Source organism: Anomaloglossus baeobatrachus, chromosome 3 (assembly GCF_048569485.1).
Source record: "Anomaloglossus baeobatrachus isolate aAnoBae1 chromosome 3, aAnoBae1.hap1, whole genome shotgun sequence".
Classification (NCBI taxonomy): Eukaryota; Metazoa; Chordata; class Amphibia; order Anura; family Aromobatidae; genus Anomaloglossus; species Anomaloglossus baeobatrachus.
Genome location: NC_134355.1, coordinates 492,141,624 through 492,156,425, shown reverse-complemented (window position 1 = coordinate 492,156,425; position 14,802 = coordinate 492,141,624).

Below are 14,802 nucleotides of genomic sequence, written 5' to 3'. Positions count from 1 at the left end.
GACCCAGCTCTACCCGTTGCGGTGGTAAATGGGGTAATATTTATGGGGTTGATTCAAGCTCCAGCTGGCATCAAGCCCTGGTATTAGAAACGGCACCCCCATTACTAATCCAGTAGTTGAAAGGCGAATAAAGAAGTTTATTTGAACAAAAAAAAACCCGAGTCCAGCCCTCATTCACCAATTTTAAAAAAAAAAATATACAAAAGGTCCGCCGTACTCCATGGTGAGGTCCATCGACATTCCCATAAGTGTGACGCCCTGGACTAGCCAGGTAGTCAAAGACATAACATCACTCACACACACCCTCCCCTGGATAGTTAACATCAGTCAAACAAAATCCTTGTTGCCTCCTCCAGGGTCTGATGTCCACACCAGGTGGGGCGGAGCCAGGCTGTTGGCCCCACCCACCGAGGAGTTCACAGGCCTGGAGGTGGAAAAAGCAGTTATTTCAGAGAGGAGTTCAGTGGAGTGGAGAAGTGGAGTAGAGAAACTGTTAGTGTCTGGGTAGGAGCCCAGGCACTGTCAGCAAGGTCGGCAGACGGTGGTGGCCGTCTGCAGGAGGTAGTGCAAGTCAGCGGAACCGTAGGACCGGGGACGGGCGGTGGCCCGCCGGTACCAAGCCGGGGAGCAGATCTGCACCAAGCACAAAGGCAGGGCCATCAGACCCCGACCAGGCTAGGAGCCGCCGACAACGGTCAAATCCGATAGTTACCGGAACCCCTGGGGTTCCCTAACACCCAAGACCCGACAGAAGGCAACCGTCCACACAGTGAGGATAAAGAGCCAGCGCCATAGGCTAGAAATCCAAGGGCCAGCGCCTGCAGGCAAAATGGGCTCCTTCGGTACATACACGCCGGGGAGCGGACTACCGTTGGGCAACCATCGGAGTCAATACATCTTACAGCGGTGCAGTGAAAGACAGCCACCATCAACCTGTCCAGGGAGAGCAAAGACACTGCAGCCGGCTGCGGGACCCGTCCATCTGGCCGTTTGGTTTACCAGAGACTCTGTGAATTTGTGCCTGAGTGAGTACCACAGTGCCATCCGGCACCGCGCCGCGCTGCCCTTGCAACCCTTCACCCCAGCTACCCTGCCTGCCCGTATCACCACCGGGCTCCGGGATCACCAACCCCTACCCACGGAGGGGGAACCAACATCCTAGCTGCTCCCTGCCATCACTCCCGGGATCCCCGTCACCAGCAGCGGTGGTGCCCATCATCACCATGACCCGTGGGTGGCGTCACGGACTATCTCCCCAAAACAAACCACCCCCTTTTCACTCGTGGGAGAGGAGCGCTGCTCGAGTCCCTGGGTCCAGCCCACCGCTCGAGCCACCGAGCAGCAGCAGCCCCGGACCCGAGCGTAGCGAGCGTGGCCCCTCCACCCGCGACAACTTGGCATCACGAATAGGATAGAACCAACCTTAACCTCATTATGTCAGACCAGGTCACCGCAGGGGTGCCATTATCAGTGTGTGTGCTTCCCTGCATGACGCTCCTTTATGACGGTGGTGGATTCTATCATACAGGATTCTCTGTGCTGCTGCTGATCTGGATGGTTATTGCACCATGGATCTACATGTCTAATATCACTCCTTTTTCCTCTTGATGAACCACTTTTGTGGGGAAACGCGTCGAGGCAGAGACAGATCTCATCCATCATAGATGGCTGCTGGCTCACTCTATTACTGAAGGGACTTTGGGATTGTATGCCATGCGATTCTTGGACCTATAAGGACTGCATCGTCTTCAATGATTTATATATCTATGCAATGTCTATTACTGCTTGGAGACCACTATTGCAGTCCTAAAGTTAAGTCCGGCTATCCATTGTCCTGTTATATATATACATGTCCCTATGTGTGAATCTGTATTCTATCTAAATTGTATCAATTTGTTCGGTTTGTCTATGTAAGCTCTGTCCCTGGTATCCAGGGCCAGGGTTTGTAGGATTCTGCTAAAAAAACCTTGAGACAAATTGATGTAGTCCTGTATCACTTTCCACCAAACGGTGTGGTATTTATTTGTTTTTTATTAATAAATATATTTTGTATGGGAAAAAATACTTTTGTTTACGATTGAAATATTCCCTAGACCTTGAGTCATATATATGAATGCTTCCTTGCGGTGACCTGGACTTCATAAGGTCAGCACAGGTCACCGCAGGGGTGCCCTTATCAGTGTGTGTGTTTCCCTGCTGTATCCTGGACTTCATAAGGTCAGCACAGGTCATTGCAGTTGTGCCCTTATCAGTGTGTGTGCTTCCCTGCGGTGACCTGGACTTCATAAAGCTGGGTTTACACACTGCAACATCGCAAAGGACATCGCTGTAACGTCACCGGTTTTGTGACGTAACAGCGACCTCCCTAAGTCTCTGGTGAGTCTCTGGTGAGCTGTCAAACAGGCAAACCTGGCCAACAACACAACAGCGATCCGGACCTGCAGAGCGACCTAGCTGGTTGTTGGGGACGTTGATAAGCAGCTTTTTGAAAGGGAAGTTGCTAACAAAGTCGCTGCAAAGTCTTTCACACACTGAAACTTTGTAGCGATGCATGCTGCACAGCGGGAAACAAAGGACCTAGGAATGGTCCTGAACGATTTGTAGCGATCAGCAACTTCACAGCAGGGGCCAGGTCGCTGATGTGTTTCACACACTGCAACATCGCAAACGACATCGCTATTGCGTCACAAAACCGGTGACGTTACAGCGATGTCGTTTGAGATGTTGCAGTGTGTAAACCCAGCTTTAGGTCAGCACAGGTCACCACAGGGGTGTCCTTATCAGTGTGTCTGCTTCCCTGCGGTGACCTGGACCTCATAAGGTCAGCACAGGTCCCTGCAGAGGTGTCCTTATTAGTGTCTGTGATGTCACAGGTTAGTCAGAGTTCGCAATGAACTCTGATGAACCCGTGAAGTGACAGCTGCTACACTCGCGGTAGCGCGGGTGTCACTGAGGTGTCATCAGGGTGTCATCGGAGTTCCTTGGATAATCCGATGACCACCTGACGTCACTGCACACACACACTGCTCGATATTCACCTGTCCTGTCGCTAATGTCCTGGCGCTGCTGCTGCGTCCAGCTCCTCAGTGCAGTACATATGCAATGAGTCTAATGAGCGGGGTCGGAAGCTAGTGACAGCAGCCCCAAAGACAGCAGCACTGGAGACAAGTGAGTATGGAAAATCATTTTTTTTTTCAAAGACATGTGTTTTGTCCAGTACGTGTCACACTGATGTCACCCAAATCACATCAGTGTGCAAGTCATGTGACACCCGTGCTACAGGCGTAAAAACGGTCATGTGTCCGTGTGCGTGCAGGGCCATGCAGAGTCACACGGTCCGTGTGAAAACACGGCCGTGTGAGTAACACCATAGAATGACATTGGTACATGTGGCATCCGTGTTAAAAACGGATTTCATACATACCTGAAAGTCAGACAAGCCGGCCTAATAGTGTAGGATTTGCCCACCAAACTGGTCTTAAAGGGGTTTTCCATCACTTCCACTGGTCATCTGTGTCTCCCAGTGGTCACATAACATTGATAAGAAGCCGATAAGTTGTGGACATCCCCTTATAATTACATTAGTGATGATAATGTGTGACTCTTCTTCAAATTAAGCAAACTGGAAAACGTGCGTGGATCCGTACAGCTAATGTCCCACCACTTGGGAATCATATGTAGCGCCCCTGAGACCCTCAGGGCACTACAGGGAACTGCATCCTCTTGCAGGACCTACCCCCTGGGACCTGGAGTACCAGTGCCGATACCACCAAAGCACAACCAAAATCCTACTTCTCCACTCCACACCGGGCATAGAGGGTTAACCATGTAAGGGGATGATCGCCATGGAAAGAAACGAGTCCCTGGGATTAGCCAGCCTAATGGGAGGGATCAGCAGTCAGTAGAGAGTTAAGAGAAGCGTGGCACACAGGAGAGGTGTGCAGACGTGCCTGAGCTGGGTCCGTGCAGCGGTGACTCGGGGGCACAGGAAAGAGGTCACCAGGATGGGTACCGGAGATACAGCTGGGAGCAGAGCTCACATGGGGCACAGGGCCCTAGATCAGGCGCCAGTTCTACACGGCTTGATAAATACTTGCCCGGTGAGGACATCTTCACGGACTTCACCGAACCAAATAATCCAGGGGCACTGCCAGCCATATGGAGAAGGAGACTGTACCCCAAAAGGGATGTCGCGGGCGGAGGGGCCGCGCTCGCTACGCTCGGGTCCGCGGCTGCTGCTGCTTGGTGGCTTGAGTGGTGGGCCGGACCCGGGGACTCGAGCAGCGCTCCTCGCCCTCGAGTGAAAAAGGGGTGGTTTGTTTGGGGAGATAGACCGTGATGCCACCCACGGGTCGTGGTGATAATGGGCACCACCACTGCTGGTGACGGGGATCCCGGGAGCGATGGCAGGGAGCAGCTAGGATGTTGGTTCCCCCTCCGTGGGTAGGGGTTGGTGATCCCGGGGCCCGGTGGTGATACGGGCAGGCAGGGTAGCTGGGGTGCAGGGTTGCAGGGGCAGCGCGGCGCGGGGTGCCGGATGGCACTGTGGTACTCACTCAGGCACAAATTCACAGAGTCTCTGGTAAACCAAACGGCCAGATGGACGGGTCCCGCAGCCGGCTGCAGTGTCTTTGCTCTCCCTGGACATGTTGATGGTGGCTGTCTTTCCCTGCACCGTTGTGTGAGTATTGACTCCGATGGTTGCCCAACAGTAGTCCGCTCCCCGGCGTATATGTACCGAAGGAGCCCGTTTTGCCCACAGGCGCTGGCCCTTGGATCTGATCTCTAGCCTATGGCGGTGGCTTTTTATCCTCACTGTGTGGACGGTTGCCTTCTGTCGGGTCTTGGGTGTTAGGAAACCCCTGGGGTTCCAGTCACTCTCGGATTTGACCGTTGTTGACGGCTCCTAGCCTAGTCGGGGTCTGATGGCCCTGCCTTTGTGCTTGGTACAAATCCGCTCCCCGGTTCGGTACCGCGGACTTGCACCACCTCCTGCAGATGTCCACCACCGTCTGCCGACCTTGTTATGTTTGTGACTTCCTGGCTAGTCCAGGGCATCACAGGGACAGTCAGGTCCCAAACGCTCCATGCTACGGGGACCCAACCAACAGCGAATGTCGGGGACAGAGCAACCTGGGGCACTATATTGGCACTGATACTCCAAGGGACCTGAACCAGCAACCCCTAGGTCCAATTGAGTAGGGACTGTTAAAAAGAACCTACAAAGGAAGGTGTAGTCCAGCTCACCAATCTGTCCTGCTGGTTAGGTCCAAATCCTGCGCACGGAAAATGGTATGGCAACCAGTCAGTTGTAGAAAAGAGAAGAAGGGAAATTTCCAGCGCCAGGGAGGAAAATTAAAAATCCTTTTTTATTTAGTAAATATAATGTTAAAAATCCAGCAAGCATGGCATCATGTCGGGTGACCAACAGAACAACGCGTTTCGACGCTCAGGTCTTAATCATGTTAAAAAGAACCTGGTGTAGTCTCCATTATTATCCCTCATCATCTCCCAGGCACGGCCTTACCTGCGGAGGGCCTAACACCATTGTTGCAATCACCACCAGTTCTGGGAGTACCCACATTTAGGAGTGGCTGTTCTCTATCCCTAACCGCAACCCGCAGGTGGCGTCACATGACATTAACTCTTATCTCCCCTGTAAATAACCCCCTTTTACAAAAGAAGCCCCAGGGCACTGAACCGGGCAATGGCCACCAGAGTGACATCCCCATTTGCAACCACCCGGGACCGAGTATCCCCTTCCCTGGATGTGACATATATGCCCCTGGCGTCTCCTGTTATGTATATGCACTCAGCCTTTCCTGTGATATATATGCCCCCATCCTCTCCTGTAATGTATACAGTATGCTCCAGTGTCTCCCGTGATGTATACGCTAGCTCCATCATTCTCATTCCCTTCTTTCAAGGTCCACACAATCGTGGTCTTCCATCAATTCTCCCTCAGAGTAGCAGTTGTATGCCGTCCCTCAGGCTCACCCACTCAGTTCCTTGACCATTTTTCTGCCTGGCTGTTGCAGTTCATGACCTCAGAGTTACCAACCATTATCCTGGGAAACTTCAACATCCCCATGAACAGCTCCTCCTCCCCATCTGCATCCCAGTCTCTATCTTTAGTCATGTGTCTGTTTTGGTTAACTTGGTGCATGTGTGATGACCTGGACTAGTCAGGTTGTCCCAGGTAGTCACACACAACACCACACCCCCCTCCCGATTAGGTGACATCAGTCAAACTAAAAACCTTGTCACCACCCTCCAGGTTTGATGTCCACACCAGGGGGGTGGAGCCAGGTGTTGGCTCTGCCCACCAAGGAGTTCACAGGCCTGGAGGCGGGAAAACACAGAGTCAGGTTCAAGTTGAGGAAGAGAGTAGTCTAGAGGAGGTGGAGAGCAGTCAAGTTCACGGGCAGTCCTGTGTCCAGGCCTGCCAAGAGACTACCAGGTGGCTGGGTTGGAGCCCAGTCACCATTGGCAAGGAGGCAGACGGTGGTGGCCGCCTGCAGGAGCTGGGATTACAGCCGGTGGAACCGTAGGGACCGGGGTCGGGCGGTGGCCCGCCGGTACTGAACCGGGGAACTGATTGGAAACCGGAGCACCAGGAGGGGGACTCAGACCCAGATGAAGCCCCGAACCGACAGGGCCTAGTCAAATCAACTGATTGCGGACTGGACTTTAAGACCTTTCCCACAGAAGCCCCGTTAGAAGACAACAGCCCAACCATACAGGGTAAAGCTACCGCCAAGGCATAGAGACCCAAAGGGCCAGCGTCTGCAGGCAAACGGGCTCCTGCGGCATATACAAGTTGGGGAGCGGACTACCGGTGTCTAGGCATAGGAGTCAAACATTTACACATAGAGGTGCAGGAGAAAGGCGGAAACCACCAACCTATTCTGGGACAAGCTGCAGCTGGCTGCGGGCCCCGTTCATCACTCCGTTTGGTTTACCAGAGACTCCAGTGTGTTGTGTCAGAGTGAGTACACCAGTGCCTTCGGGCCGCGCCGCACCGCACCAGCGTCCAGCACGCACCACCTGCTCCCCTGCCTCAGCACCTCCCTCGGGCCCCCGGGACCATCATTCCCCTACCCACGGAGGGGTCAACACCAAGCTGTGCAACACTGTCCCCGGGAGGCCTAGTTAACGACAGCGGTGGTGTCCATCTATTCACCACAACCCGTGGCTGGCGTCACAAACTTACATTCCAAACCAAACCACCGTGGCCCCGGCCGTGGAACTCCTTACTCAAGTCCACGCGTGTAGCGCCAACTCCCTTGCAGAGCGACGTGACCCCCGGGTCCATGAGAGGCTCGAGCCACCACCCGCAGTACGAGCACGGATCCGAGCGGCTCGGCGGTCGTAGCCGAGCCTGCGGGGCGGTACACATGTCCTATTCTCTTTTTTATTTTTGAAGATCAGAATTGGCTATAGAAGTCAATGGAGATTTATTAAAACCAGAGGATAGGGAATAACTTACTGATATCTGAATTCTAACCTTCAATCAGATCTCCTATTAATGACCTGTAGCACCCAGCTCCCTTGACCTTAATGCCAGCAAGTTTTTGGTGAATAACTGTAAAGCACGAGGTTCAATTTTCCCCACAAAACATAGTCTATGACATTCCCTGAGTCAAATGACGTGGCTATGCAAAATTTTGTGATTGTAAATGCGACAGTGTTTATGCTTTTAGTGGACATACATACATGCATGCATGCATACATACATACATACATACATACATACATACATACCCACATACATACATACATACTTTGGGGGGAAAAAAGTATTTAGTCAGCCACCAATTGTGCAAGTTTAGTCACCTAAAAGCATGTCATATTTCTGGCTTTCACAGACTTGTAACTTCTTTAAGAGGCTCCTCTGTCTTCTACTCATTACCTGTAGTAATGGCACCTGTTTGAACTTGTTATCAGAATAAAAGACACCTGTCCACAGCAAACAGTCACACTTCAAACTCCACTATAGTGAAGACCAAAGAGCTGTCAAAGGGCACCAGAAACAAAATTGTAGCCCTGCACCAGGTTGAGAAGACTGAATCTGCAATAGGCAAGCAGCTTGGTGTGATGAAATCAACTGTGGGAGCAATAATAAGAAAATGGAAGACATACAAGACCACTGATAATCCCCCTCGATCTAGGGCTCCATGCAAGATCTTTTTAAGTGGGAGAACTTGCACAATTGGTGGCTGACTAAATACTTTTTTTTCCCCACTGTAAACTAACTTTATATATTGGATATATTAAGTTTTTGGAGACTATGTTAACAGTACATGATCATCACATGTAGTTTTGCTGCTTAGACCATTTTTTGTAGGTGATTACTCAATAAACTTTATAGGAAGTCACTATGTATGCTGCGATCTCACAACCTGGAATTTCAAACTCGATTCCTGCTGGACAGTTACATCATTTACATGCTCGTAAGCATCGGTATTATTTATTATTTTTAAATAAACAATTTTAGTAAAAATATTAATTTGGGGAATAACACTTTTTGCAGAAGGAAAAAAGAGGGTGTCAGGTAGGGTAACCATAGAGTCATGGCTGAAAGTGTTTGCACTAGGGATGAGCAAGTAGTGAAATACTCTGACTCACGTCGCTATACTTGTAATGAGTAGGTCCTAATACTCGGGTACTCAAGCTTACTTACAAGCATCGAGTCCAATGCAAGTCAATGTGAAATGCGAGTAATTGTCTGGGGGCTGAGTAAAAGGCCGCGGGGGGGAGGGCTATAAAAAAAAACTATACAGTTAATAATAAACATTGTCATTATACTTACAGGTCCAGGGATGCATCCTGCAGACTCTGTCTCCCGCCGCTTCTGCTTCTGAACACCAAAAAGAACCAAAGGAAGTTTTTCATTTTGCCGCATAAACACCCCTTTTTTTATACATGTCATAATTGACTCAATTAACTTAGAGCAACAAAATTTATATGCAAATGACATTTTATTATAACAAAGGATTTTTAAAGGGGATATGCATATTACAAAATGTATAAAAACCAAGTACAAAAAAGACACAGAAGGGTGAAAGAGAACCCCCAGAGGTCAACACACTACACGTAAACGGTGCAGTCATTTGAACCATCTGAACACCACTTACAAAAAGTGAGTGCCTTCCCACATTAGGTTTAACTAGATAATAGGCTGCTGTATTAAGTTACCAGCGGAGCACTATATAATCAGAGTAGCACCATGTGGGACAAGCACATAGTGGCAGATAGGTGCAAAAAACAGATCAATAACTGCTTACCAGATAGAGATACAGCGTGTAGACCAGTGGGGGGACAAGTTGAACACTTGTTTAGTTCCCACTAAACCTAATATGGGAAGGCACTAACCTTTTGTAATTGGTGTTTAGATGGTTCAAATGACTGCGCCGTTTACAGGTAGTGTGTAGACCTCTGGGGGTTCTCTTTCACCCTTCTGTGTCTTTTTTGTACTTGGTTTTTATACATTTTGTAATATACGTATCCCCTTTAAAAATCCTTTGTACTAATAAAATGTCATTTGCATATACATTTTGTTGCTCTAAGTTAATTGAGTCAATTATGACATGTATAAAAAAAAAGGGATGTTTATGTGGCAAAATGAAAAACTTCCTTTTGTTCTTTTTGGTGTCCATTCATGCTATATGAAGTTTTTGCCTTGTCTACCACACAATGAGATCCAGTGTTGTTTCTCTATGTTGCCTAATGCTTGTGCTTCTGAGTCCATTCATCGCTGTGCCGCACGGTAAACAAAGGACCTTCCGTGACATCATAGCATGTGAAAAGTCACGTGTGAATGTTGTATAATCTCATTGGCTATAGACTGGTCACATGACTATGACGTCATCTAAGGTCTTGTAGTGTCAGCATGCTCACCGGTACTTGGTGCTCACCCGAGCTTCTCCGTACTCTCGGTATAATCGGCGAGCGCCGTGTACCGGCAAGCTGCTCGGACACATGATCGTCTCCCCATCCCTGCATGTCGGCGCTTTTTACAGAGTCAGCCCACATGCAGAGATTAGCTGCCACAGCCGGTGAATAGCGGTGCCGGGGATCAGGTGATCGGAGATCACCATTGCTATGGTAACCCGCTCTTTAGGTTACTATGGCAACGGTGGCGGCGGTGACATCACCGCTTACCAACCCGCAGCCTTTGCTCGCTCATTGAGTTATTAGACTGCACGGGGAGGAGCAGCGTCTTCCTCTTTGTGCATTCTGATATAGCAGTGCTAGATGGGTTGAAGAAGACAGAAGACCAGGATCGTGGAGGGTTGAGAGGGAGTAATAAACATGGAGTCCCTAAGTGTGTCTGTGTATTTATTTCTAATAAAGTATTTTTTTCTCTATGTGGTATCTTTTTTTAACCCTTTATTGGAGATTCTTAATGGCCGGGTCAAACTTGGCCTGACATTAAGAATCTCAAGCTTTATACCAGCTGCTAAAACAAATCTGGTATTAACCCCTTATTACCCAGCCTGCCACCTGGCACCAGGGCCACTAAAAGAGTTGGATACAGCACTAGAAGATGGCGTTTCTATGAAAGTGCCAATTTGTGGGGCAGCTGCGTACTGCAATTTGCAGCAGGGGGGCCCAGAAAGCTTGGGCCACCCTGCGCTGAGGAATCCAGTCCCCAGCTGCCTAGTTGTACCTGGCTGGACACAAAAATTGGGCGAAGCCCATGTCCATATTTTTAATTATTTCATGAAATAATTAAAAAAAGGGCTTCCCTTTATTTTTGGTTCCCAGCCGGGTACAAATAGGCAGCTGGGGTTGGGGGCAGCCTGTAACCTGCCTTCTGTACCTGGCTAACATACAAAATTATGGCGAAGCCCACGTCATTTATTTTTTTTTTTAGCTTTTTGGCAAAAAAACAAAAAAGGGCTTCCCTTGATTTTCCATTGCCAGTGAAGGTAACATCAGTCACTGGGGGTTAGCAGCCAGTAGCTGCTTGGATTACCCTTAGCTAGAAAAGAAATTGCAACGGGAGCCCACACATTTTTGTTTTAATTTTTTTTTTTTAAATAACTAAAAAAAATAAAAAATGAGCTTTCCTGTATGTTGATTGCCAGCCAAGTTAAAGCCAGGCAGATGGTGGTAGCAGCCTGTAGCCGTCTGCTTTATGTGCGCTGAGAATCAAAAATACCGCGGAGCACTATGTCATTTTTTTTAAATTATTTATTTATTTTTATACAACTATATATTGTGCACAATATATATATATATATATATATATATATATATATAAACTTGCGCACACCAATTGGTAGGCATACACTGGGTCAGGGATAGTGGCAGCAACCCCCAGATGTATTCATGGGGCCGTAAGTCTCATTTCTGGTCCCAATAGTATGGGTGGGGCCTAGTCAGTGGGTGTGTGGGAGGAGTCAGAAAGAGAGTAGACAAAGGGAACCAGGAAGTTCAAGTTCAGTCAAGTCTAGAGTGTGAGAGGGAGGAGGAGAGGGAGGTAATTACCTCAGGAGAGTGAAGGAGTAAAAGTCTGAAGAGAAAGTGACAGAAGGATGTTCCTGGTGAAGATCCTGGGGTCTAGTTAGGCCCAGGTGACTCCGAGAAAGAAAGGATCCCAGGGTCACGGAAGGGCATATTGGCTCGTGGCCTGTTCCACTGGAAGATCGGGTGGAGGAATCGAATCTGCATTCGGGGACGGTCCCCAGACAGAGGGAAGAAAGACAATTCCTCAAAAGTAACACCAAAGGCCTGGGGTGGTTGCAAGCGCCCAGGGCCACAACCTGCCACAGATCCCCTGTGAAGAGGGCAAGATACAACTGCGGTTAGCCCCCTTTGTTCAGGCCCTGTGGTGAAGGCCAAGACCAGCACAGCTACAATGGTCAAGGCTAGGAAGTCAGTCAGAAAAGAGACACAGGAGGGGTGCACCGGTATTGACCTCTGAACTACCCGGGATCGGCGGAGGCACCTGACAGTGGATCCCAGCCTACTGTGGGCAACTGGACAGCTGCTGAATTGAGACCTAACAGTGAGTAAAGACCTTAACTGCAAGCCCTGTGTCGTCTGCTTTATCCTGCACTGCATCTACAACACCATAGAACCTACAAAGTACCAAAGGTTGCCCTGGGGTACCCGCTCTACCTGTGGAGACCAAGTAACATCTCAGCTGCCATAACACCAGCCCCGGAGGTCCCTTCCAGCAGCTGCGGCTCCATAGATGCAATTTACCACAGGTGGCGTCATAAATCTTTCATATATAAACATTATAATCATCACCCCCAATATCGCCACATTAATTGACTCCACCAGGGTAACGGAGTCGGGCCCCACCACCGCTGACTACCCCGGACTAGTCCGACCCGACACCGAGTCACCTAAGGCCCTGGGGTGGGCGAGACATGTGTTTGTCCGGGATTGGCATTTGCACCGTCGCAGCTACAGCCACAAAATTTTGCACACTCACACGTCTGGACCCCGAGAGCGTCATAGGCTATGTTGTGAGGTGAAATTTTAACCCCGCGCGTTCCAATTTACCAATCAATTTTGCCCCTATCTACATAATGGGGAAAAAGTGAAACGAAAAGTGTTGGCGGCAAATTGACAGCTGACAGATGTGAACAAGAGGGACTTAAAAAATGAGAGCGATGGCGCCAAAGAGTACAGTGCCTACAAGTAGTATTCAACCCCCTGCAGATTTAGCAGGTTTGATAAGATGCAAATAAGTTAGAGCCTGCAAACTTCAAACAAGAGCAGGATTTATTAACATGCATAAATCTTACAAACCAACAAGTTATGTTGCTCAGTTAAATTTTAATACATTTTCAACATAAAAGTGTGGGTCAATTATTATTCAACCCCTAGGTTTAATATTTTGTGGAATAACCCTTGTTTGCAATTACAGCTAATAATCGTCTTTTATAAGACCTGATCAGGCCGGCACAGGTCTCTGGAGTTATCTTGGCCCACTCCTCCATGCAGATCTTCTCCAAGTTATCTAGGTTCTTTGGGTGTCTCATGTGGACTTTAATCTTGAGCTCCTTCCACAAGTTTTCAATTGGGTTAAGGTGAGGAGACTGAGTAGGCCACTGCAACACCTTGATTTTTTCCCTCTTGAACCAGGCCTTGGTTTTCTTGGCTGTGTGCTTTGGGTCGTTGTCTTGTTGGAAGATGAAATGACGACCCATCTTAAGATCCTTGATGGAGGAGCGGAGGTTCTTGGCCAAAATCTCCAGGTAGGCCATGCTATCCATCTTCCCATGGATGCGGACCAGCTGGCCAGGCCCCTTGGCTGAGAAACAGCCCCACAGCATGATGCTGCCACCACCATGCTTGACTGTAGGGATGGTATTCTTGGGGTTGTATATAGTGCCATCCAGTCTCCAAACGTCACGCATGTGGTGGGCACCAAAGATCTCGATCTTGGTCTCATCAGACCAGAGAACCTTGAACCAGTCTGTCTCAGAGTCCTCCAAGTGATCATGAGCAAACTGTAGATGAGCCTTGACATGACGCTTTGAAAGTAAAGGTACCTTACGGGCTCGTCTGGAACGGAGACCATTGCGGTGGAGTACGTTACTTATGGTATTGACTGAAACAAATGTCCCCACTGCCATGAGATCTTCCCGGAGCTCCTTCCTTGTTGTCCTTGGGTTAGCCTTGACTCTTCGGACAAGCCTGGCCTCGGCATGGGTGGGAACTTCCAAAGGCTGTCCAGGCCGTGGAAGGCTAACAGTAGTTCCATAAGCCTTCCACTTCCGGATGATGCTCCCAACAGTGGAGACAGGTAGGCCCAACTCCTTGGAAAGGGTTTTGTACCCCTTGCCAGCCTTGTGACCCTCCACGATCTTGTCTCTGATGGCCTTGGAATGCTCCTTTGTCTTTCCCATGTTGACCAAGTATGAGTGCTGTTCACAAGTTTGGGGAGGGTCTTAATTAGTCAGAAAAGGCTGGAAAAAGAGATAATTAATCCAAACCTGTGAAGCTCATTGTTCTTTGTGCCTGAAATACTTCTTAATACTTTAGGGGAACCAAACAGAATTCTGGTGGTTTGAGGGGTTGAATAATAAATGACCCTCTGAATAAACTTTTCACAATTTAAAAAAAAAAAAAGAAATAGCATTCTTTTTTGCTGCAGTGCATTTCACACTTCCAGGCTGATCTACAGTCCAAATGTCACAATGCCAAGTTAATTCCGAATCTGTAAACCTGCTAAATCTGCAGGGGGTTGAATACTACTTGTAGGCACTGTATATGCCGTACAGTTGCTAAGGTGGGGCCCTGACATGGGATACTCACCACACTCGGGGATATGAACACACACACAAAATGTGCCACACACTACCACGTGCTTGAACACATTTACCACCCTCAGCAGACATTTCACCACACATACACCAACCTCGCCACTTAATCGCTCTAAAACACACACAAGTCTCATACATATACCACTCTCAGCACACATTTCACCACACATACACCAACCTCATCACATAATCGCCCTAAAACACACACAAGTCTGGTATTAGCCTTCAAAAATAAAAATCTGATTAATAAGCAGCCAAACTACAAGAACAACAAATGTACCATATAGGAAATACGGCAGCTGTCAGTCACATGACCTGTCTATTATGTGTTTGTGTGAGTTAATATATAATGTCAGGGGGGAGGGCTTTCTGTTGCCTGGAGATTTATCAGGCTGCCAATAGCAACCAATCACAGCTCAGCTTCTATTTTGCTACAGTTAATTAATCTGAGCTCTGATTGGTTAATATAGGTAACAAAGGACATTCTCAGTATAACAAAGCTTGTGTGAGG